This window comes from Salminus brasiliensis, chromosome 4, assembly GCF_030463535.1.
Source record: "Salminus brasiliensis chromosome 4, fSalBra1.hap2, whole genome shotgun sequence".
NCBI lineage: Eukaryota > Metazoa > Chordata > Actinopteri > Characiformes > Bryconidae > Salminus > Salminus brasiliensis.
In genome coordinates, this window is record NC_132881.1 from 23781993 (window position 1) to 23803537 (window position 21545).

Consider the following 21545-nt stretch of genomic DNA (forward strand, 5'->3'; position numbering starts at 1 on the left):
CACACACACCAGTTAGCCCTCGGCTTACACCCTGCATGCATCTACACTACATTAGTTTCAATAGATTAAAAGCAGATGATACATTTTATATTACACAAAAACCCAATACAATAAACTTACACAGTGCAGCGCACAATACTTCATCAGGGTGACCTTGATGAAAGGCAGTATGCAAAACAGCTTTCCTGAACAATGTAAGGCCTTGCCCTCTCATAGTGTTATGCATTCACAAAAACATCCTGCTGATAGACGAAAAACGTCCAGTGTGTAGTATTTGATATTAATTCCCATAGCTCATTGAAAAGTGGTGATCCTAAACCTTCAATAAATGTCACAGAAGAAACACTGCATTATTATATTAACATGGGTTTGGTTTGGAATAGGTATTATTGTGGAAAACAAAAGAAAACCATGAGATACATATATTAGAGACCCCTTTCCCGCATGCACTTTTCCATGGGAATTTAATGGTAATTAAAGGAGAAGGGGGTCAGTGTGAACACAAGCTGGAGTCAAAATCCCCATAAGGCTGATGCAGTATTCAAGTAGAAAGAAGCAACTAAAACTGCTCCTTTGGGCATGCCTGGATGTTTCTGCAACGGCTTTGTTTTTACATTTGAGGTTTCAAGTTTGTGAAAGAAAAACATTACATTTGGCAATGATGTCCCAATCTGGTCCAGTGGATCCAGTGGATCTGGATTAGGGACGATCCAGGCATGTATGTTCATGGATCGGCCATCATCTATTTTTAACCTGATCCAGTTCCGATCCTTTGTTTTTACCACTGTGTTTTAGCAGAGTGCCCTCTGGTGTCCTCTAGGGGCCAATAACAGGCATTTTTTTACAGCCTGTTTTACAGCAGTGACGAGCATTCTCAGAAGGTCACTGAACAGTGTAAGTTAAAGTGGAAACCTGCTGTTTTTGCCCATTCCTCCAAACCAGCTCTGTTCCAGTGTATTTGACAATGACAAAGATATTCTATTCAATTCTACCCAATGTGGGCAAATGTACTCCCAGCATGTTTTCACTCCTAAGTGATACAAATCCATGTAGGAAATGCTCTGATCAGATATTAAATACAGCCTAAATTAAACACAAACATAAGAGTCGCTAACAAACAACAATAAATCAATCATTATATGAAATGGTTAACTACAAGCAAAGTGGTTTAAGGCAGTGCTAGCAGAACTTAGCAGAACTCTCACATAAACAATACTTAGCATTATGGTAGTGGGATGGGGGGGGGTAGACAGCATTTGGAGTTGCTTTTACGCACAACACTAGTACATTAAACTAGTACAGTTAAAAGATCTATCGCTTAGCCTGAAAAAACAAGGCAAAACAATGGTCAAGAAGAGTGTGCTCTCCCCCACACACACTTAATTGTGAAGTAAAGAGGGTATGATATTTTTGTTGTGAGCTTGTTTAGTTCATTTTTATTAACCTTATAATAGTATTAAAATGGGTACTCTATTTGCTCCCGTCTGTTGACTATGTTGTTCAACATTCATGTATACTGAATTGAGAGGCTCGTATTGAACAATACAGTACAATACACTGTATTATTACACACTAGCACCTGTCGAGGCTGATATGCTTTGTATTGCTGTTGTATTGCTGAACATCTCATTTTTTGTCCATTATTAGTTTGAACCCTGCTCTCTACACTGTGTGAATACATCTAGATTAATAGTCCAAAAGAAATGCTCTAAATGACTAAAATTATTACATATTTTACACTGAGAGCATTGTTGCCTTCTCCTGTAAAGTCAACAATTTGGAGACATGCTTTTTTCTATTGGACAGTGACGACATATAAATGCATGTAAATGCATGCATGTAATCTGTGTAACTATGAACACAAAGACTTAATTAAGGAATTACATTAAAATAACTGTCTAATACAAAATGAATACACAACATGAAGCTCTAATGGTCTAAACCACATGTGGACACATATGTACATATCAGTACCACAATCAACAATCACACAATACTTACATCCATATTTCATTCTCTTACAGCTACATAACTTATATATATATATATATATATATATATATATATATATATATATATATATATATATATATATATAAATAGTTTCAGAATAATTGGTAGTAGTTACTGAAAAATATGCACATATCGCCTTAACATTAATAACAGAATAACAAGCCTAGAACTGCTTTTCTGAACCAAAAATCCAGAAGAGTAATGGAAGGGAGAATAGGGGAGTGAGAGGGAAAGGGAATGAGAATCCCATGCGGCAGCTTGTTTGAGCGGGGCTGTCTAAGCGTTATCTCATAGGCTCATCAGGCCAGCCTCTGACAATGGCGCTCGATGTGTGGTGAGCGGGTGTCAATAGCGCGAAGTGCATCCCCGGCCTGCTCCGGGCCCGCCGTGACAAGATAAGAACCGCCGATCGTTCGTCCGATCGATCAGCTATCAGCCCTGACCTGAAGCCTGTCAGTCAAAGGATCAAGGCCTGTCCAGCACGCGGGCATGCTGACGGACCTGACTGACAAGCCTTAAAACAAAGTCAAAGCCAAATCTGAGTGACTTAAGAGATAAGAAACCCCACTAATTGCTTCCCTGTGAGCCTGCGTGTGATGTTCTGCAACAGCCCAGGTGCTTCACAACAGTTGTGGGTGATTAAAGGCTGTGGAAAACAAATTCTGCATCTTAGAGAAACCTCCTGTAATGAGCCGATAATCAGTGTTAATGTGACACAAAGGATGCCGCACATTCCGCCACATTCAGACGAGACGAATCGGTTGCTTCTCCCCGTGGTCTTTGCGCTTCACCGGCCCTGTGAAGTGCACAAAAGCCTGTCTATGTTTACTATCACGACTTTGGCTTAATTTGAATCACATCCTTTAAATCCAGACCCCTCCCCCCCTCCCCCCCTACAGTTCTCCCACAAGGAATTCCATTCATCAAAGCGACACAGTCAATATGACATCTAACAAAGGTTTGATTTTGGAGGTGAGGCGGCGGGCACGCGGCTCTGCCTGGCACAAAAATCCCAATTTTACACAAAAAAACTCCCCTGTTCTAATCAATAATCCTCCAAGGCCTGATTTATCAATGTATTTGGTATTCAGACGCGATGTTGTTTTTACACGAGCGACTCCGTGCATAATCGACTGCTTGTAAAACATAGACTACGGACACTGTTAAGTTAGTGAAAGAGAGAGAGAGAGAGTGTATGTGTGTTCTTGATAACAGTGTGTTTTTTTCTCCCTGTTGCATACTTCATGCCTGTCCGAGAGCACTTGCGGATATGAATGAAAAGAAGCAATTAAATCGTGCTCCGAGGCACAAAAGCAACGGTGCAAGCATGACATTTGTATGCATGCGCACAAGTCCTCAGGGAGGAAGTAATGTGTGTGAGCGTGTGTGTGAGAATATATGGGGGGGATGAGCCACACTGTCAGCACATCAGGCAATTGGCTAATACCTCTCTATTATAACTTACTCTAATATCTCCAAAATGACAACTTTAAAGGAGAAGGAATAAGCCTTCTTTACTTTAATTGGAAATCAATGTAAAAGTCCTTTTGCAGCATTTCTTTAGTGCAGCATTTCTTTAATGGTTGCCTGGTTTAAGAGCTTCTTCAAAGATTCAATTGTTGCTACAAGTCAAAAGTCATTTTTTGCTTAGCTTTGAGGAACATTAGCAGAAAAGAAGCTACATAAGAGAATCTATAGTTTAGTAAATGTAAAAGGACGCATATAGAATAAGAACAAAATGTGTTCCATAGCTATACATTTACTACTATTAACTATTTTCTAAATATTAGAAACCCCAGTATCTTGTTTGCTGATAGGCCAAAAGACTGACTGTTGAAGCCTAATTATTCCATCCTTATGTAACATAATAGTTTCTCTTTTGTGTTTTCGGTCTCTGATTACTATTCTTATTTTCATAGTTTTAATTCATAGTTTTTTTTCATTTCTTAGATTCTTCAAGTCAAGCAGTGGTCAGTGGTCTTGTTTGGTCAGTCAGTGTGCATTGCAGTAACAGGACAAAACTGCATAACATTTCATAACCGGATAACATTTCAATATATCTTGAACAATATATCTTAAACAGGGCTAGCTGGCACACCGGCAAACAAAATAATAAAATGCAGGTGGTTAACTGATTGATAAACTTGGCTAGCTAGAACCACGTTTCAGAAGACATCTAAAGCAAGGCAGAATGTTCCACTTTTGCAGGACAACCATAACAAAGTTAAATGTAACCTCTGTATTTGAGAATCCAACAGCAAACCACTGAAAAAGGGGACAGTCTTGCTGTTCATTTGCAAACATGTCATTATTCTGATGAGAAAAGGTCAGTATATCAGATCTAGGGAAGTTTACGTTTTGCCTGAAGCTGCTATGCTAGGCTATGTTATGAGGCTATTGTGGGCTGTCTCAACACCGTAAATAAACACAAATAAATGTTAAATAAATCAATTTATTTTAAATAAATAAAAAATTATTTTTACAAGGGGCTTGGTAAACATCATTATGCACCCGGCTATTTTTTTCTGCAGATGTAAATGTGAACTTCCATATTATATATGGTATCATTTCAATAATATACTCAAAGCTGTGGTATACCGTGGATACTGGCAGAGGTGTGCACAATACAGCCATGCAAATATCTCACAGGGTAGCTGGACTTTTCTGGTATGTTGTCTAAGTATGTAAGTAAGGCATGCATACCGTGTGCTTAGACAGTCTTATAAGTTGCTCATACCTGTGTTTTATACACAACCAGCAAGGTTTTATTTAACACTTGAGACCTACTTGTTCCTCTTTCTACATGACGCTAAAATACAGTGATGCCATACGGTGTCACTGGGAGTAGGCTGTCATCATTCTCCTGCATGGCTCCATTAAATTTGCTGCACGGAATGCTTTACTGCTGTGATAACTCCAATGAAATTACCTTCTTTCCCTTCAAAACATGATGTATGAGTTCTAATATCGTCCATCTACATGTACCCCACCAGTCAGATGCTGACATAGTCCACAAAAAGCTCAATAAAGAGCAGAAACCATCATCTAGATCAGAAGTTCTGAATGTTTACCTACTTCGGGGGGCCACAGCCTTACACAAAGACACCTTGACACCTGATCCAGCTCAGTAATGGGATTGATAATTAACTAATGAGCCAGACCAGGTGGACCAGGCATCTATGGCATTTATGATTGTATAGATACTGGTCTGCAATTTGAAATGGATAAGATGTAAAAATGCACTCTTAGAACCATAAGGGTTCTTTGGTAAAGACAACAGCTGTGTGTAGAACTGTGACGACTCAGAAAATCAGTTGGATGCTTAAATGGTTGCCTGGTTTAAGAGCTTCTTCAAAGATTTAATTGTTGCTACAAGTCAAAAGTCGTTTTTGCTTAGCTTTGAGGAACAGCAGAAAAGAAGCTACATAAGAGAATCTATAGTTTAGTAAATGTAAAAGCACGCATATAGAATAAGAACAAAATGTGTTCTAACCATAGCTATACATTTACTACTATTAACTATTTTCTAAATATTAGAAACCCCAGTGTCTTGTTTGCTGATAGGCCAAAAGACTGACTGTTGAAGCCTAATTATTCCATCCTTATGTAACATAATAGTTTCTCTTTTTTGTTTTCGGTCTCTGATTACTATTCTTATTTTCATAGTTTTAATTCATAGTTTTTTCATTTCTTAGATTCTTCAAGTCAAGCAGTGGTCAGTGGTCTTGTTTGGTCAGTCAGTGTGCATTGCAGTAACAGGACAAAACTGCATAACATTTCATAACCGGATAACATTTCAATATATCTTGAGCAATATATCTTGAGCAGGGCTAGCTGGCACACTGGCAAACAAAATAATAAAATGCAGGTGGTTAACTGATTGATAAACTTGGCTAGCTAGAACCACATTTCAGAAGACATCTAAAGCAAGGCAGAATGTTCCACTTTTGCAGGACAACCATAACAAAGTTAAATGTAACCTCTGTATTTGAGAATCCAACAGCAAACCACTGAAAAAGGGGACAGTCTTGCTGTTCATTTGCAAACATGTCATTATTCTGATGAGAAAAGGTCAGTATATCAGATCTAGGGAAGTTTACGTTTTGCCTGAAGCTGCACATTACAAGCCCCCCTGAGTCCTGTCAGGTTGAGAAACCCTTGCTCTGTCGGTAAGGCTGACCAGATTTGCATAGTGTTGGATATCAGCACTAGCTAGACTACTGTGGCTACTGTGACTTTAAACCTACAGCTGATCAGATTTTCAATATCGAACCTATGTGCCCAGCAAACAAGCTTTTGTAGGACCCTCAGTGATAATAAGATACCGGCCCAATAGTGGAATACCTTAGTCGGCTTAGTCGGCTGACTGCTTGTGGGTGTGTCGGCAGGGCACCAACCATGGCTGGAAGGTAGTGCACCGTTCATAATGAATCAATCAAATAAAATGTTCAAGTAAAATGAATCAATTGCTCTGATCTGAATCAAAGTTATGAAAGCTTTATTTTATATGTAATCAGACATTGCACAAGAAGTAGGAAGAACACATATATTTGGTGCAAACTGGCAGCTTGATTTCATTTGTAGACATTATGGACATTATACCTTATATGTGTGCATCAAATAGTAACTGTTAATAAAATCTTTCTTCTATTTCTGACTGTTATTTCCAGCACTTCATCAATTATACACCAGAATAAGACAATAAAAGAATGCTATTCTGATTAGAACAAGATGAATCCCCACCGGTATTATTAGCCTGGGTCTTTAATATGAAGTTGCTGGAGCTGTTAGTCAGCTGCCATATTAGGAACGTGGCATTAGATAGAGCACAAAGGGCACATTCTCTTCTATGCCATGTAGACATACACACACACACACACACACACATTCCCACACACGTGTCCATCCAATCACACACTCTGGAACAAATGTCATAATGAGACATTTATTGGAAAAATGATCTCTTCTTCAGCTTGTGACTGAATTCAAAAGTAATTACAACCTGTCTCTGAAAGTGAGCCCAGGAAAAGGTTATGTATGCTCAGCTATCACTATGGAGATTGAGGGCCGTTCGGTATATCAATGCCGGCCCGAGCGTCTTTTTCCAGGCTTGTATGGACAGATTTCCAAGGTGCCCTTGGTGAGTGAGTAATCGGGAGAAGTGTAGAGGCGCTCCAGGAGGCCTTCATTTTCATAAGAGCAGCTTCACTCACACACGGGCGCAAGAAAATTACACTGACATACCGAGCTCGCCATACCCTGTCATCAGGATACATCTCCCACAGTGACACACCTCGAGAGCTCTTCGCTCTCAGACAGCAAAGCGAGGTGGGATACGTCCCGTGTAGCAAATTGTAAAGCAGCTGCCTTAGAGAAAATGGAAATTGGGAAAATGGGCACGCGTGTTCATAAGATGCCGTGCTTTGTTCTTTCATTGCAGGATGATAATGTCAGAAATGCCAGTCTTTGAAAGGAAGGTGCTTAAGGGGCTCTTTGGAGCCATAGAACAGTGCTCACCTCCTGCAGATCAACTTTCCAGCAGGTTCACCTCCAATCCTATTCAAACACCTCATTCAGCTAATCAAGCACTTCTGATAGTAGTAATTAAATGGATCAGGTGAGGTCAGACAGGGTTGACCAGTCCAACACCCCTTTTTTAACTAATTTTAACTGAAGCACTGATGTTTCTACTTGAAATTCGGTTCTCTTTGTCCAAACCATAGCAGATAATCATACACAGAAGTTCTATCATTGGCTGTGTTCACAGTACAAGCTCCATCACTCAGTTCTGACTGCTCAAATCTGATCTGTCTGCTTTGAAGGTTTACATTTGTGTGGGTAAGCGGTATGTATCTGTCTTTAATGTGGACATAAAATGACAGCTAATTCCCAAGTGCTCCCTAATCCTTCTGTGCATTCTATGAGTCATGTGACTATAGCTTCCGCACCCAAAGAGTGCAGAAGAGTGTGTTCAGTAAATAGTAAGTACTTAAATAGCTGTGTGTTAGACATACTGAATTAGTACAGAAGCCCCTATTTTCTTGACCTATTTAGTGCACCACATAGGGATTAGGGATCTGTCTATCTAGGTAGTATCAAAAACTACGATGAAGATTTTGAGATCTGAGGTTTTCTCCAGACAGCTCTCAGCTACTCCTTTTTAGAGCACAACAAACACTCAATGATGATGCATAGAACCATAAGAAGACCACAAACCAGGAGATATAAACATAAGTCATGTGGATAATATGGATTTTAGAACAGTAACTATACTAAAAATATATTAATATATTAACTACAACTATTTTAATATATTAAAAACGGCTTTGTGGGCTTTATGCATGTCTTCTTTTATCTATCTTGTTTTATTTATTTGTCCTGATTTAAGTATGTCTTCTGTTATCTGTCTTTTATCCATTAGAGGCTGCATGTTCCCATGGCTTTCCCACGAGGCTAGTGAGTGGGTGAGTGTAATGCACAGTCTCAAGTGGGTTACTGCTTTTCAAAAACTTGACATATGTAATATACAGTAATTCATGCGTACAGTTACATAAGTGCTTATGGAGTTTTTTTAATTGGCATCAATTGCATCTCAGCCTCATTTTTTTAATTACAATGATCTATAATTGCCAGTTCAGAGCTCATAAAGAAATGGTCAAGCATGTCAAAACGCTGTCAGAAATCCATACTTTGCAGGTCTGCAGAAAGAAAATTTCAGTTGGTCGTCGGTGTTGTATTCACATTTCAAACAAACAGCATCATTTTCACCCTTTTGGCATCTTTAATTTTTAGATATTATCTAGCTTACATAATTTTGCTAGAACATGACTGTAGAGTAAACCTCCACAGTGCCAGGTGGGTGATGTAAACATAGAATTTATTGTACAGGTGGGCAATATGGTAAAAATATTATATCGCAATATTTGAAGATTATATTTATCATGACTGAGGACAAAATGCACCAGTAGCAACAGATTCTTAAACACTACTGTTCAAAAATTTTCCCATACGGAGTACAGTGATTTTTATTCACCCAATTATACCAGGCTAATTACACTGTATGTAATGAAATGAGTTGGTTAGTGTTCTTATAAAAGCATATCGTGCATCTCTATGACAACATTTACTACAATATGATAAGATATTGTCATATTGCCCAGCCCTAATTTATAGCACAATATTTCCCTATTGTCTGGACAATTATGATATGGTACAATGATAGCAACATCATACTGGGTTTGATTTGCTTCTATACCAGTGCACCTCCCACCCTTAGCTCAAACTGTGACACGGCTGCAAACCAAAAGGCTCCCCACATTGGTGTGCTCTTTGTGGCTCTGCCACTGCGGGTTGGAGGCATAAACCCCAGCGTATGAAATGCAGTAAATCTTTCATGCAAAAAAAGGAAATACTCTTCTCTAATCTTCTCTAACCTGCAAATTCAATAAGCCCTTTTTCCTTTATTTTTATCTAGATTAAATTATTAAGTAATTTGGACCATCCCTGTTGGTCCCCTCAAGAATTATTCACACAACAAAAAGGGTAGCATTACAAGGTTTTGATCTGGCAATAAAATTATACAGTAAGCGACAGTAAAAACCCTACCTCTGCACATGAACCTAAACATCAACTAGAGTGGTATAAAGCCCTCTGGCACTGGGCTACAGATCAGTGCAATGGTGTTCTCTGGAGTGCCATTCAGTACCTTTGGGATAAGTTGAGTTGTGGTTGTGATCCAGAACTAATCATTCGACACCAGGACTTAACCTCACTAATGCTCTTGTGGCTGAATGGCACACACACACACACACACACACACACACAGTGTATGTTACACTTGCAGCTTATGTGTACAATGTAGATCTCATTCCTTTAGACCAGTATTTCCTAATCAGGCTCAATCAGTTTAACAGCGGGCGGCCTTCTAAATTAGCAGATGAGTTGAATCAGCTGGGCTAGACAATGAAATCACTGCTGTAGATCTAGAGCCCACGTTCCATTCTATTTTTCTTTTTCAGGTCCACAGTGATAGTCTCACTCATGAGGCATTTGTTAATGAAATGCCTTCATTTTCAGAAAGCTCCACTGTAGAGGTGCATCGGACATGCATCCAAAAGCTCAATCAGGACGCCCTTATCTGAAATTAGAGTGCTCACACTTGAGTGCCAGAAGATTCTGGAAGGTCTGGTATGAGTGGGCCTACGCAGCTCAGTTTATTCATGTTCCGCACCTTTAATTAATTCTATCACCCAAAGCCAGGCGAGCAGACAGAACGTGCTGTAACCTCACAGAAGGAGAAATCTGCTCTGTGACTGTTTCTATTTCCACCTGCTTTCCACCTACTCAGTCGGAGCGCCAGGCGCTCGCATCACTCCGAATTTCCCAATGACTATTCTGTCAGCACTCGCCATTTACAAATGACCAGACTGTGCTCTGGCACTCTGAGTGAGAATTTACCAGCACCCTTTATGCAGAAAAAATTGGACTCTGGGAAATCAGGGATAATAACAAGTGAGGAAGGTAATGAAACGTCAGTCATATCATCTATTGTGTGGGAAGCAAGTAACAGCTCCAGCAAGGACAAGTGTCCTTTCTCCTCCTCTGCTCTGTGCTTAAAAACAGGCCCGTCCATCTAATTGAGAGCAGGTTTGCATTATTGTGCTAATAATGCCAGCAAATGTCTTCTTTGGAAGCGTACACTATAGAAGTGTAGAGGTTTGTGATTACTCTGCTGGGCTGTATGTAGAGAGGTAGAGGGGCAAAGATCACTGTGTGTGTGGTCTTCTGCTGGAGTGAGAAAATAATAGAAACGTCACTGTAAAGCTGCTTTGTGGAAACAGGCATTGTTAAAAAAGCTTTATAAATAAACTTGCCATTTGAGCTTCCACTGAAAGGTCTAAGGCTGCTAAACAAATAGTTTGAACACAATTTATCTAGGTAATAAGCATGTCCTTATTTGACTGTACAATATTAACATAGTAGAATTTGTTTTTATATGAGCTTCTTAGAAGCGCAACAGATGTTTGCTTCCAGATTTCTCCAGGCATCTGATGGTCCTAGTACTACATACTACCAGAGCCTGACACAGATGTACAAAGGCATATACACAGCTTGTCTAGTCCCTGTAGGGGCTTTCTGCCATTAGAATAGGACTCTCTAATGTAGATAATGATGAACCTGTTGGCACCATGTTAAATGCCAGGTGTGGGCTAGAGGGGTATAACCTCCCCCAGCATTAAGCTGTGGAGCAGTGGAACTGTGTTCTCTGGGATGATGGATGGTGCTTCATCCAATACTTTTGGGATGAGTTGGGGATGAGGTGGACCCCAACCATCCAACATCCTGACCTCACTAACACTCTTCTTGCTGAATGCAATCAAACCCTCACAGCAATGCTCCAAAATCTATTAGAAAGCATTCCTTCCTCCCTGGACAGTAGAGACAGTTACTCCAACAAATGCAGGATTAACTCTTTTTTTCAATACCCTTGATTTCAGTAGAAACAATGAATAAACAGGTGTCCCAATATTTTTGTCCATATAGTGTGCATGAAAAGATGCTACTTTTTAACCCAGTTAAACTGAGAATACCTGTAAGAATACATCTTAAAAATAGGTCAGGGGGACAGTGATCACAAAATGTAAGGCTGGTCGCAACTTCTTTACAGTCAAATAAGCTGATGGCTGAATATTAGGAGACTACAGGTGACGGTGACAGGGGCAACCAACAACCAACCTAGAAACATGGACTCTTCCATTGGCAACTGGCTTGATTGACACCACCACTCTAACTCCACTCTGGCTCCACCCACTCATGATTACACAAACCTGTGGTTTGGTCCTCAACTCCTCAGCTGTGGTCATGACCAAAAGAGAATTGGGACGTTTCTAACCTCCAAGTGAGAACAATCCACATGAACATCCATCCAACTTGGAAAGTTTGAAACTAATATGCAGGTTTGTTCCCCCAAAAGGTCTCCCCAGTTTACAAATTCCCGTACCCTGTATATTTCCTAGCAAGGACCCCCTATCACATGAAGACACACAATGTCAACCTCAATTTACTGAAGCAACATCAAAGGACAGGTATTAGATGACCGTGCTGGGTAGCGAGGCTAGAGGCAGAGCCACCCTACCCACTCAATAAGTCAAAGATCAGTAATGCTGTCTAGAGTCGGCCATGGATGGCTATATCATCACAGACACCAAACCTGCACCACTCAGGAGTTTTCTAAACAGCCTATTGAGCTTCTGTTTGTTCATTTCAATACTAAATCCAGGGGGACGTTTGAATGTGAGATTTTAGATAAACTGTGGGTTTCATGTCATTTTTTGGCACTGCCTTAATGGGCATATAGGCACTCAACAAAGCAACAAGTGCTAGCTTATTGTGAGTGTCCGGGAATGCCAATTTCTTCAGGGTGGGTTCCAACTCTTTAGGACAACATTTTCCAGGACTTTTTCTGGAATATTTTTCTAGGACTTCCATACATGCTTACACTAAATGTATTAATATTGTATTTCTCAGTATGAATTGGATTTACACACATGTTTAGTGGATGAGCTATTCAACACCTAGTACTGTGTGCAAATCGTTTCTGCAAGACATTAGGCATGGTACCAACAGACTCACCAGACAGTCCTATTCTATTGCCAGTACGTCTCTACAGGGACTAGACAAGCTGTCTGCATCAGCAATGGCTACTTCGGGTACTCTTCCAGCCTCCCAAAAACACACAAGGTAGACCAACTGGCTACCCAAATGACCCCCTTAGGTGTTAGTGTGTGTGTGTGTGTGTGTGTGTGTGTGTGGTACCCTGCAATGGACTGATTCCAGGTAGACTCCGGACCCACCATGATCCTGACCAGGACGAAGCGGATAAGAAAATGGATGGATGGCTCAATAGCTGAACTTTTCCAGAATCTTACTCATATTCCCAGGACATTTTTAGCTTTTTCCACCAAATGTACTCTGTATTAACAGGTTTCCAGGTTTTCCAGAACCCTGTCCTTCTCTGTCCTGTTGATTGACCTTTGTTTCTGCAGTCTTCTGTTTTTCCGACTGCCTGTGTACTGACACCTGCTTGTTATAAAGACTGCTGAAGAATGCTGCCCTATTCATGTGTCCTTCTCCTGCATAGTTACATCCTGGCCGATTCTGATATTGCACCTCTAGTTAAAGCTGTTAGGGATTACCTTCAGTAAGACCTGAATGTGCATGATTGCTGTTAATGCGTTACCGCCATGGCACCTGGCCTGCTACAAAAACACCACCCTTTCATGGACAGCATTCCCATCACGACCTGTTAAACCTCTGCTAAAAAAGACAGCAGAGCAGAAAGTGGACTGGGATGAGGTGCACTGCTCTGTGCCAGGCCGAGACACACACACACACGGATGCGCACACACACACAGACACACACACACTGCTTTATTCATACGCTTCCTGAACACACAAAGCCTATGTGACAGCAGCGAGTACTCTACCTGAGTGGATGCATCACTTCCCCACCTCTCCACTCTCGGCCTGTCATCCGCGCTTTGATGCCACGCTTTCACACAACACACACACAGACACACACATACACATGCATGCTGCTGTGTTAGGGTCTTTTGTGGTGGGCCCGCTCCTGCTGAGCAACACGCTTACACCACCTTTACTATCGCTGGCATTGATGAATGCCTGTGACTGTGTTTCGCATTTGTGGGGAATGTGTAGGTCTGTGATAGGTGTGTGTGTATGTCTGTGTATGTGGGTATGAATGTGTGATAGGCGTGGAGGGGCTGAATGTGTCTGTGTCTTTTTTGAAGGGAGTCAAGAAGAGAGGAGATTACCCCCCCCCCCCAAGATGCTGCCAGGACGACTGAGGGTGAAGCTCAGTAATGGGGCTGAGGTTTCTTTTTCTAATTTTTTTAACCACAAGTGCCACCTCTTTCTAAACCTCCACACATACTTGCCCCTCAAAACAAACCTGCCAGTGGAGCTCTTTAAAAGGCTGACTGGTTCTGGTTCCAGACAGAACTCTTATTTACATATACACATACAGAGTACTTTATTAGGAACACCTGTACACCTGGGCCTGTTTTGTTAATACCATGTGTAATTACTGACCCTGTGCATCCCCTCATGACTCAGCATGGTAATTTTCCATGTTCCATGTCACACAATTATATTAATAATTTTTTATATATTTTTTGGTGTGCTGATGTTTCTTGGACTTTCTAGTGTTTATGTTTTTGAACATTATTATAGCAGCAAACAACAGCCGGACTTAGCAGGGTTGAAGCGGGTTAGCCATGATACTAACAGCCAGGTACAGCAGAGTTAGAGACATGACACTAACAGAAACAACAGCCAGGATTAGCAGGGTTGATGCGGGTTAGCCATGATGCTTACAGCCAGGCTCTGTGGAGCAGGATAGCTGTGGCAGCAAAGCAGTCAGGTACAATGCCGATAACACAAGCGACTATAAGGAGGTGTGGCTCAATACGAAAGAGAAAAAAGGTTAAACAGCTCCAGATCCAGAGTCGTGCCGCTCCCAGAATTCTCCTAAATGACAGCTTGCTTTTCCTTTTATTTGTGGCAAAAATTGTTGGTGTTGCACATGAATCACTGGACTGAGTGTGTATACCTGCATGCCTGCTGGGAATTGTTTAAACGCATGGGTGCGTAAGAGAGACTGTGTCCGTGTCTAACCTTAACTGTCACAGTGCTGAATGATCTAGGTAACAGGTGCCTTCAACACTGGGTCACAACGCACATTCTCTTCCTTTTAAAGCTGTGTCCCTTGTGGACAGCAGGTTTCAGGACTGTCTGTGCTGGCGTTTTTGTGCAAGTGATGATCTGCAAGTATGTGCAAGTCAATGAATCACCATTATTCTTCTAGTTTTATAAAAGAGTAGCCTGCCCATACTGTCATTACAGCTAAACGGTAACTGAGTGGGGGCTTATCTCAGGGTTAAATGCAGACAATGACTCTACAGAGACCTGCCTATATACTGCTTAAAACCACAGTCACCAAATTAGCAGTATTGAAAACATATCTTGGAGTATTTAAGTTATTATTTCATGAATAAAAAGTAAGTTTTTAAGTACGTTTTTTGGATTTTTTTCTTTACAACCCTGTTACAAAAAAACAACGGCACTCAGAAGCTGCATGTTGTAGTTGGAGTTTTAACACTGCAACAAATACACTGTGATTATTTTTTGTAATTATTTCCGAGGTATACCGGATAGAGTTGCTGTCCCATTGTTATGTTCTCTAAAGAGAAAGAGAAACTAAAGAGTAAGAGTTTTGGGGTTTTGAAATGGGCCAATTTTCCATCTGTGTTTTGGTTATGCTGGATTTACTTTTGAACAAAAGGAGTTTGAGGTTTAAAGTATGCCAAGAAAAACACAGTTTTCCAATCTAGGGCACCTTTAAGTCAGCTTTCCTTTTGTAAAGTGCTGCCAGCAAAAGTAAAGCTAATTATTTAGCAGATTTTTGCACCAATTTCTCATAATTTTTCATGATTGCAGTATAAATTGTTTCTTGGCGGCTCAGTCAAGGCTGATGGTGGGAACAGATTAGCTAGTAGCTTTAGACTTTTAAACCTTGTATTTGGCCTCACAGGTGCTTAATTATTTTTTTTTCAAACATTTGCTTTTCTTCCAGTAAGAGTGCAATCAGCTCTGCAAATGTATCTTGTGTGGTGAGACACGCTCTGCTTTTCCAATCATTTATGTTAAGAAAGTCCTGTGGCGTACGCCCGGCCTGTTTGCTGTTTCCAGCGCCGCTCGCTCGCTAAAGCAACACGAGAAAAATCATTACACTGTAATGGAATCTCTAATATCTGCTGTTCAAGGCCTAGGCCTATTTACACGATGTGCACAGTGGAGATTAAGCGTGTTTTCCATCAACTACAATAAAACAGGCAGCGGGGACGTAATTAGGGCCGTTTAAGACAGCGCCCGCGCGAGGCTGCCAGAGACTGGGAGTGATGGCATTATCTTATGAAGATAAACGAGCTGGCGCTGGTAATAGGCAAATTAATTATTGCATGGCTTCTAATAGCACTGCGCTCTGATTCCCTGCTGCAGGATGTCTTTTGTTTTCATTACTGCGCAGGACAAGGGGAGGAGAGCAGGGGAGGAGAGGCCGTGCTGCTCCTTTAAGAGAAGGGGTGGCGAGTTGCTGAGCGTATGCTTTAACATCTGAGAAGCTCAGTTTCTAAGACTTGCTTCGGAAACTGGATTTCATTTCCTATTTGCAAAATCACGTGACATGGTTCTACATTTGCAAAGGAGGCTTTTCATGCGGTTTAATGTTCATTCAAGAACAGAAGATCACAGATTAATAAGCATGCTGAAATAAATCATATCTGTGATTTGCAATATGAGTTTCAACCAATTTATACATTATATATTACATTTCTATATTAATGACTTCTATTTAAAAAACTTTTATCCAACAATCTTTTATCCAATTTTTCAAGCATTTTCTCCCCAATCTGGACCACCAATTACCCAACCCGTACCTACCCTCTCCCAGCAGCATGACCGGGATACGAACCAGCGATCCTCTAACCGTACTGACAATGCCTTAGTCTGCTGGAACACTCTGGGACCTATTAATGCACTATTAAAAATAATAATAATAATAATACCGCTGGTGCAATAGAATCTAAAAGCAAGATAAGCAAAAGTTAAGCAAAACAAGGCTGGAAAATGAGCAAATTCTAACACTTCCAAACTCTCTAACCGTCTTGACTCATTATTTTCACGTCCCAAAATTGACATATTCTCAACCCACTAAAGAAAGCCTTTTAAGACTAAACACAGCTACATGAATATGGAAGTGAGGCTACCAAGGCCAAAAGCTTATCCCAGTGAAGAATCGAAAAGGGACAGCAACACTGAGTGGACACAGAGAGGACAGCAAATATGTCTGGTATGACTTGGGAACAATTATAAAAATTAATTACAATATTCTTGTTACAGCACTAAAAACAAAGCTATGCTACAGTATGATGGGCTATGCTATGTTAAGTGGCTCCTGTGAGTGACATAAACCACCATCTTTTTTTTTCCACGAGGCCTCCTTTAATGGAAAATTAGTGTGTTTCATTCTAAGGCAAAATAACAGGATTGTAAATAGGTTTGTAAACCATACCAACCAAAGTTACATACTTACTATTTATACAACAAAGAAACACTCAAAATACTTAATAAATGCATTTCATGGTACATTTAACAGTATTTTCCTGCAATGCATGCTTTTATACTTCCTGGTAAACAAGACATGACATCCTCATGAATACCCAACCCTCCAGCAAACTTTAAACTGAACTGTAAAAACCAAATGCGTCACTGAAACATAATTGATAAACCAAATCCCCACAGAAATGTTCCACTTTGCCAGCTGTAAACTAGATTTCTCTCTAATTCTCTCTAATAATGTATCAGCTTCCGGTCACACCCAAGTTCTCCCAGGTAACTCATGGGAATTGTGCTAGTCTCATGACGGTAGCCTGATGTGTCAGTTTCTCAGGGATTTTGTCTCCGGCTTATGGTCACACTTAACTCCTTTCTGTTTGCAGACATGACATATTGTGAGCAGTGACCCCATTTAATCTGCCAGCGTCAGTTTTGAGACTTTACTGACTACTAACAATGTGTACAAAATCTTTTGAGACCCCAGTCTCAGTGATGCCATAAAGTGATGCCATAGTAGAACCGCTGACCATGGTTCCACAAAGACCAAAGTCATGTTTGCAATAGAGATGTGACAAGAATCTTGTCAAGTAAAGGTTCTTTTGGCCTTTAAATGTGCTTCTTTGGCATCAAAATTTCAACCACCCTAGTGTTTAAGCTGTTGTTTAGTGCTTGGACCCCGGCAATTGCCACTTACAGAAGATCACTCGGTTCTTATGATGGTTACAACAGAGCACAGAACTCAATGTCAGACCAAAACTAAGCAGAAGGTGCTTCTTTTCTGAGGTGCGGACCTCCTTTTAATGTGTAACGATAATTAATCAGTATCATAATTAATTGAACATTTTACAATGATCACGATTAATGATCGATTATAGCTGCTCGAGTTATTCAGTTGGCTCATGGTTTCAGTTTTCCTCCATGTTGCTTTCATGTCGCTGACTGGACGGTGCGGGTGTATGTTTAAAAAGACAGTGTACACGTTTCTGAAAACCGACAGTTGATATTTGAACTTAACAACAAATTAAAAACACCTGACCCTTCAGCGCTCCTTTACAATCCCCTCCTCTCAAATTCATGAAAGTGCACTGCATTGCCACGGTAACGACACTGGGCTTGCGGACCAAAAGACAGTAAACACAGAGAACACAGCATCCACAACCCAACGTCCAAACAGCCTTGTACAACATGGCTACCGGGGTGTTCGCATGCCGATCACATCCCAGTCACCGGCGTCGTGCAACATCACCAACTGCCGGTCGCCAATTGTGCAGCAAAGCAACCACGCCAACAACGGCTCTTGTTGCTGACTGGCCTCTGTGTTTGTTTCCCTTTTACTGAGCCAGGGATGATAGATAATCAGGAACACCAGACTGTTTTCCCAGCTTGCCAACAGACTGGAAAGCTAGCAAACCATGAGGATACATTTGCTAAATCGTGTACTGAACTGAATCATATACATGACCTTGAAGGTGACCGTACATTAAAAGATACAGTGGGGAACGTACTAACAGAATAAAAAAAAACTGAATTTCAAAATCAATCAATCGAGCAAGATTAGATGTTCTCGATTAATTTTTGATTAATTGGTCAGCCCCCAATAAAACTTTTTAGGTTTTGGTAGCATTTTATTCTATATAGGTTGAATAATGCCTGTGAATTACTGCTAGGGTGTTTTTAGATCTCTGTTCTCTGCTGTGATTTATATTTGCATGTTTATACTGGCAGCTTTGGTTTGGCATCACAGTTTTTTGTTGTCAAGCTCTTTGACTGACACTGAAGTGCATACTTTGCTTTTGAGCAAATGAGTCCAGTCAGTTTGAACTCACTCTTTGTTATTTCAACACCAAAAACCTGACCTCTGAAACCGGTGCCCGGCCTACAGCTGCAATGAGCAGAGTTTGACACCAGCCTGTGATTGTTCCAGATTGATCAGTGTACACGAGTCCAGCTTGGCCAAGCGGCCGTCAGAGCTGCCATTACAGGAGCGTGAGCAGGAGGAGGCCGAGCTGAAGGGCCGTCTGGCTGCCGAGCGTGGGGCTGAGGTGTTGTTGTGAGCAGCCATCATGTCCTAATGAACCCTAATTAACCTTCATTAGCCATCCAGTGATCCAGAACGCAGCCGCTCCTGCCGCAGCCCAATCCCCTGCGTGTGTGTTACTGTTTATTATCATCAGAAATAATGAGAGGACTCATCCACAGGCCGCCAGGCCGCACCTAATCACATGAAGGGAGGGAGATGGGTGTTACAATATAAGTGTTCCGGTATAGGACCTGGCTGTGGTCTTATCGAGTGCATTCGCTAGTATTACAACAGTCATGGCCACTTGCACAGAAAGCTTCATACCTGCACTGAAAATCAGATTCAGACCACACACAACTCTACACAAACACACACACACATACACCCATGCACACAAAAATTAAGTCATATTAATCAAGACCAGCTGCTCCAGCTACTGCAGCCAATCCCCCAGTTAATGTCTAGTAGTTTGGCTTTCATTAGGCCCTCATTTGGGTGGTGAGTTATGGGGCCATCCTCTTCAGCCCCGTTCAATTAAAACAATGACACCTGGTGGGGCAGGGCAGCCGGCCAACTCCCCTCCAACCTTCGGACTGCCCTGGACGTTTCACATCACAGCGTGCTGGCCTTTACAATGCATACACATGCCCTCAAACAAACATATTTGACTCGTACCTGACATAATGTTTTTTAATGACATCATTAGAAATGCTTTAGCTGATACTCGAAAACAGGGACTGGAAGTGGTTACCGTGATGTCTGCCTAACTCTCTTACCATTACACCTTTGTCATGTATCTTTGATAAATATCATAAAAACTGCCATATGTCCTCTAAAGCAAATATCCAGTAGATGGATCAACAAGCAAAATTTTGATAGTCAATCTATCATTTATGGAAACTAATAATTGATTGTTTGGATTATGAATCAATCATTTACCAAAGAATTGTTATGCAGCTATCAGCTATTAGTCCCCCTAATATAAAAGATAAACATAACAGTTTTCCTGTCATAATTTAAAATCAAGGACGTGCAAAGTGGCAACAATAAAATATAACAAAACTAATCAGTTTTTCCAGTTTTAACCAGTTTTAATTTTTTGGATCAGCAAAAAAGGAAAGAGAAAAAAAAGATAGACAAATGTAAGACAGTAATTTTAGCTTTTAGTTTAATAATATGTTGTGTTACTGCTACTGTATTAGGTACCTTTATTTTGACACTGTGTGTTTGTATTAGAGACTTTTATTTTGACATGGTCTGTTTGTTCATTTGCATTAGTGACGTTTAATTTGATACATTTTATATTAGTGTCATGCCTGCCCCTGTTCTGTCATGTCTGCCTCTGTTTTGTGTTTGTGGCTTGACTGTCCTAGCCCTACCTGTTCATTAGTGTTCCCATCTGTGTTTTATTTGTAACCACGCCCCCTTGTTACTGCCAAGTGTTCCTCGTTATCCTTCCTATAAGTACCCTTTTGTTTCAGCCTTCATTTGTCTGGTCATGTGCGTGTTCATGTCAGTGTGTGGTCATGGCGGTTTTATGGTTTGTTGACTTGGCCAGTTTGTGTGATTCTTGTATTGTTTTATTTATCTTAGTGCTTGGTTGGTTTCTGATCCGCCTCCGTCTCCAAACTCGAGGAACTGTGACAAATAGACACTTTTATATTTTACACGTCTTTTTGTTTCTTTGTATAAGTGACTTATTGCGATGTCTGTTTGTTTGTATTACTGGCTTTTATTTTGACATGGTCTGTTTGTTAGTTTTATTAGAAACTTTTATTTTGACACAGTCTGTGATCTAGCGATTGAATGGAGCAATTACCTCTCTCTTATGTTCTTTTCTTTTTGCATTTCACAATAAAAGTTAATAGTCTGTCATTCTGAGGTCTTTCACAGGTAAATAAATGATACAATTATTAGTTTAAAGTGATATAAAACAAATATATTACATTGATCCCCCAAAAAAGGGTACATTTTGGAGCATTTCTATTGGTCCATTCATTGTGAAATTGACATACAATGTAAAGAGCAGCTCTTTGTAGGGATGTAGGGAATAAATGCATGTCAGTATCATGTCAGTGATCCACTGAAGGACAATAATGCATTTACATTAGTGGTTTCCTTTTTCTTTTTTCCTCCAGCCCAAATCTAATATACCCCATTCAGCCAATCAAGGTCTTCTGAAGACAGTAATTAGTTGGATAAGGTGGGGTGGATTAGTCTGCGGGAAGGTAGCTCTCTCTCTTTCATTTCAGCTTGGCTCTTCATTTAGCTCAGTTCTTAACGCTGCTTTTAATATGAAAAACCCACTACAGCATTA

The 21545-nt window shown here is 40.6% G+C and overlaps 1 protein-coding gene across 4 annotated transcripts in view; it reads right to left on the minus strand.

Annotated features, from left to right (window-relative positions):
- LOC140554556 (KH domain-containing RNA-binding protein QKI) overlaps positions 1-21545 on the minus strand; it is a 119441-nt gene that overhangs the window by 57727 nt on the left and 40169 nt on the right. The gene's annotated exons all lie outside the window — the stretch shown is intronic.